Source organism: Silene latifolia, chromosome 11, assembly GCF_048544455.1.
Source record: "Silene latifolia isolate original U9 population chromosome 11, ASM4854445v1, whole genome shotgun sequence".
NCBI classification, from domain to species: Eukaryota; Viridiplantae; Streptophyta; class Magnoliopsida; order Caryophyllales; family Caryophyllaceae; genus Silene; species Silene latifolia.
Window position 1 is genome coordinate 152,438,192 of NC_133536.1, and position 5,343 is coordinate 152,443,534.

At 43.4% G+C, this 5,343-nt stretch overlaps 1 non-coding gene across 1 annotated transcript; it reads right to left on the minus strand.

Annotated features, from left to right (window-relative positions):
* Positions 1-882: 882 nt before the first annotated feature.
* LOC141615970 (small nucleolar RNA R71) lies at positions 883-989 on the minus strand. The gene has a single exon (XR_012530353.1). It is a non-coding gene; the product is annotated as a small nucleolar RNA R71 (small nucleolar RNA).
* Positions 990-5,343: the final 4,354 nt, after the last annotated feature.

Here is a 5,343-nt window from a genome sequence, read left to right on the forward strand (position 1 = left end):
ACAGTAGACTACCTTGACGAGGACGGAAGTTAAGTTAGTGGATGTCTAGGATAGAAAGTGGACCGGAAGGACCTTTCCTATATCCGTCTTGCAGTAGATTATCTAGGCTATTTGCAGCTGAGTCAATAGACTACCTTGGTGAACCGAAATCTTGGCATGCTTTCTCTTATCTGATCATCTTTATCATATTTTCTACCTTTTATTGCTCTTTCTTTACTGCTCTTTCCTTTAAACCTTTTATTAGTTTAGAAATCAAAATTCAAACCCCCCCCCCCCCCTTTTGTGACTTTAATAGACGGACCTTAACAGATATCTTGCTTCCCTGTGGAGATCGACCCTGCTTATCACTAGCTTCTTTGTAAGTTTTAATTAGGTTTATTTTTGGTACAAAACGAAAGTATCAAATTTTGGCGCCGTTGTCGGGGAGGCAATAGCCCTATCTGTTTTTGTTTCGTTTATTTCTTTCCGTCTCAGGGAATTTTTTTATCCCTTGAGACAGTTCTCATTTATCTCTTTCAGTGCTACGTATGCCCAGGTCATATAGGTCGGTATTAGTTCCAGCTGATTCGGAGCCAGAAAGACTATTCCGGCATAGACTCCGTCTGCAAAGAGAACATCGAAAGGAAGACTTGAGTACTTTCGAGCCCGAGCTACAACACTTTTTATTTGTAGAAGACCAGTCTTTTGAAGAAGACAATCTCATTTCTGCGAACAAGCCAGTAAAGATGCCTAACATTGCACGTCACTCGGAGCCCAAAGCATCCTCGATTCCTAAAGGTTTTAACCTCCAAACTGAGGACGGTAACACTTTTGATATCTGTCCGTCTTACATAAATCTGGTGGAAAAGAATCTGTACCGAGGTGTAGCGAGTGAAGATCCGCGAAAGCATAGTGAAGATTACTAGTTTCAAGCAGGCACCTGATGAGACTTTCTACGAAGCTTGGTGCCGATTCAAGAAGTTGGTGAGGTCTCTTCCTCACCATGGTTTTGATCAGTGGTTTTTTTGGAACCAGTTCTACAATGGGTTGTACGATGACCAAAGAGCTACACTTGACGCCTCATCCAACTGTAGATTTCAAAAGAACATTGCTGATGATAAGGGATGGGGAATTATTGAGGAGATGGCGACCCATTGTGCTGAATATGGGAACCCACGGGACAGTATTCGAACGGGCTATTCGGTTAATAAGGCAGTCGTGGCTCAGCTGGAAGCCATGAACACTCGGTTTGATAGATTGGAGCTGCAATCTGCTGGAGATCAACAGACGGTTCATCTATTTACTAGATAGGAAACTGTCAGTTGTGAGAGGTGTGGAAGCAATGACGGTCATACGGCTATTGACTGTCTTACTGAGAAGGAGCAAGTCCTTGCCTTTCAGCAATATAGGCAAGGAGGAGGTTCCTATTACAATAATCAAGGGGCAGTCCATCCCAATTTGAGGTGGACAAGTCAGAATGTTCTTAATCCCACTCCTCTACCGCAGCAGCATCAACCTTATATCCATCCTCACAAGGCTCAACAAGGCTTCCAAAAGCCTCCTTCTTTTCATCCACCGAATCAAGGAGCATCATCTTCAAGTGGGGTAAGTGAGCTAGCTAAGTTAAAGACAATGCTTCAGTCGTTGACAAATCAATGGCAGATGAGTGACAACCAAAAAGAAGCTTCAATCAAGTCACTTGAAACTCAAGTTGCTTTGTTAGCCGCGAACCAGTCCACTTGGAAACAGGGTCAATTGTTGTCCCAATCTGAGACAAATCCACATGAGACGGTAAACTTAATTAATTTGTGAAGTGGTCGTTCTTATGAAGGACCAAAATTGTCTGCTGACAGGGACATTTCAGACCTGAGGAAGGCCGTTAATGATGATGAATAGTCTTTTGTCGCTGAAAATAAGCTCACTGCTAAGAATAGACTCGGTCGACTTTTTTTAAGTGGACGATCGAGTAGAATTGTTGAAGAAAGCACTAGATTGAGTGGAAATGTTGCTCGATTGAGTGAACTGGATAATCAAGGGATCGATTGAGAGGTGAAAACCACTCGATCGAGTGAAAATTTTGAAGGAACTCTTCGATCGAGTGAAAATATGTCTCGATCGAACACTGTGCATATAGAGGAACACGATCAGAGGTTGTTACTGCTCGATCGAGTGAAATTTCGCCTGGAAGGACTCGATCGAGAGGAAAAAAGTCTCGATCGAGTGGAAAAGAGCTTGAACCTACTGAGACGTTGGAAGAGATAAACAAAGGGCTCGAGATTCCTATTACAATGCCCTTCCCGAGGCGATTATAGAGCACTAAAGCCAATCAACAGTTCGGTAAATTTGCCGAGCTCCTGAAAAGCTTACAGGTTACTGTTCCATTCACCGAGTTGCTGACACAGGTACCCTCTTATTTAAAGTTTATGAAAGAAAATTTGTCACATAAGAGTTATATCAACGATCATGAGACGGTATCTTTAACTCAGGTACGGACTGCCCTAGTTCCAAATAAGTTGCCACCTAAACCGTCAGACCCGGGTAGTTTCTCGATTCCATGTCACATAGGTACCCATTTGATTGATAACGCGCTATGCGATCTTGGTGCTAGCGTGAGCGTCTTACCTTTGTCTCTCGCAAAGAGACTTGGTTTGACCAAATTTAATTACACAAACATGACCGTACAGATGGCCGACCATAGTATATCACAACCGTTAGGAGTAATAGAAGACATACGTGTCAAATTCGGGAGATTGTTCATTCTCGTTGACTTCGTAGTGCTTGATATTCCTGAGGACACTCACACCCCTATTATTTTATGGAGACCATTTTTATTCACTGCTCGCGCAGTGATCGATGTCGAGGGTAAGACACTCACATTCCAGGTAGGAGATGAAGAATTGATTTTCCATCAATCAAAGTCTCGTAGGGCTCCCATGCAAGCTCAACCTTGCAATGCCCTCTCCTCTACCGACTCCCATATTGACACTCCTGCTGAAAATGTGGAATTTTGTGCTGCAATTATGACCCCTCCACCTCAAACTCAGAACTAAAAGGAGGAACATTTGTCTGTTTCCTTGTTGCATGTACAGATGGAATAGATGTAGGAGCTGTCAAAGGTCGTAGTGTAATTAAAGTCAATCAAACCGGGGATCCTAACGTCAAAGCTGATTGGGAAGATAAAGGGATGAGAAAAGTTCGTGCATACGTGGATGTTAAATATTCTCCCCCTACTGGTTCAAATTCAAGCTCGTGGAGAACGAAGAGTACGGTCAAGGACGTTGAGGGGACCTCCTCCAGTCAAAAGCCCTCCTTTGGGCTACTTAATTGTTTTGGGAATTGAGCGGGGAATGCCCCGTGTAACAAATTGTAAAAATTAATTTTAAATTTTCGTCGAATTTCTTTATTTGCATCATTAGAACTGCTAGATTTTAGACTTTTTTAGCATAGCTAGAAAGACTATAGTCTGTTATTTTGTGATTTGGTATGATCGGGATATGTTTGCGAGTGTTTTTATGCAGGTTTGGGGTGAGTGTCACATTGTGATGAATTACACGAAGAAAAGAACTCGATCGAGTACTTTTTGTACTCGATCGAGAGGAATGCACAGGAAAAGGTTCGATCAAGAGCTTTACAATTACTCGATCGAAGTGGCAAAAATATATAGGGAGTTCTCGATCGAGTGGAATTATACTCGATCGAGTGCAATGCAGGTCAGACTTCTCGATCGAGGGATTTAAAACCACTCGATCGAGTGAAATTGATAATTACACGCATGAAGTACCTCTTTAACTTCTATTTTTCTTAATTATAATTCATTCTTCCTCTTGTTCATCCCCATTTGCGACAAAACCATAAAATCCTCCATTTTTCTTGCCCAACACCAAATCCAACACCCACATTTTTTACATTGCTAGTATATCGAAATTTGCCCCCAATTTTGCCCCTTTATTTTCGTCCTTTTCGCGACCAATTTGGGAGATTAGGGTTTGCGGTTTTCATTCGAAAATCCGCCTATTTGCATCACTTTCGCTCGATTCTTTTTCTTATCTCGTGAGTTTCATTGTCAAGTAAGTTTCTCCTTTACCAATTTGTTGTTTAATTGCTTTATTTTAACAATATGAGGTAATTAGGGGTTCGGGTTTATGTTGAATTCAAAAATTCTGATTAAATTGGGTTTTTTTTGTGTTTAATTGATTCAATTGCTTAATATCCCCCTTGCTTACTTGATTAGGATGGAAAGTAGCTCTCTACCTTCGTCTAGTTAGACTGTAGTTCCGTCCTCTACTGAGACGGTGGTCCCTGCTGCCACCACCGTCGTTCTGACTGCTATTACCGCTGCTACTACCCCCGTTTTACCTGTTGTTACTAATGGTGCTACTGTTGTTACTGCAGCTAGCACTGTTGCTAGCTCCTCTTCTACCTCTGTGTCGACCTCAGTCTCAGCTAGCTCTGCTGCTAGCTTTGCCTCCACTTCTACCAGTACAGTTGCACCTTCTTCGTCTGGTACGGTGACCACCCCTGCTGCGTGGTCACCAGCTGTCATAGCTACTTACCGAGCGGCCTTAGTACCTCGTTCCATCAGAGGACGGGCTTCTTTTTCAGGTATTAAATGTCGGGGTCACGGACGAGCCACGCCTGCTGCTGGCCCTGTCACTATCCGAGTTGATGACTCACTTGACCCGCACCCCGACTAACCTGAGGTAATTTTCATTAATGTTATACATCGTCAACGTTTCTTTGCCTTAGAGAGCTGTGATTTTCTGTCTACTAAATTTTTGTGTCGTAGGTCACTTGATAAGTTAGGTATCTATAAGCCCGTACTTGAGATTTTGAGAGGGGCGGGGATGACGGGACTGATTACCATGAGTGCCTTGACCTTCAAGGAGCTGACCCTCGAGTTTTTCAGCTCCTTGACCTTCTCTTCTGGCGCCTACGCCAGTGACCCGACCCGTGCTTGTATTTCCTTCCGGTTATTCAACCGGACTATTTCTTGGAATTTAGAGGAGTTTGGTATAAGGTTAGGTCTTTCTTTTACGGTTGACACTGCCGCCCCCAGGAAGGTCATCCACCAGTTGTGGAATACCGTGGCACAGACAGTTACGAGGAGCGCAATCTCGCGCATGTCCACCTTCCCTCGGCCCGTTACTTCTTGCAACTCATTGGTGAGACAATATTTGGCCGTAAAGAACCTAACAATGTGAACAACATTGAGTTGTCTATTCTTGGTGGGTACCTGAACATTGACAGTGAGGGACCCTTTGTGCTTACCATTGCTTACTTGACTGCTCAGTACTTTCACACGGTGGGGCAGAACACTACGGGCACCATTGTTTGCGGTGGCATAGCCACTTTTCTTGCCCGTTC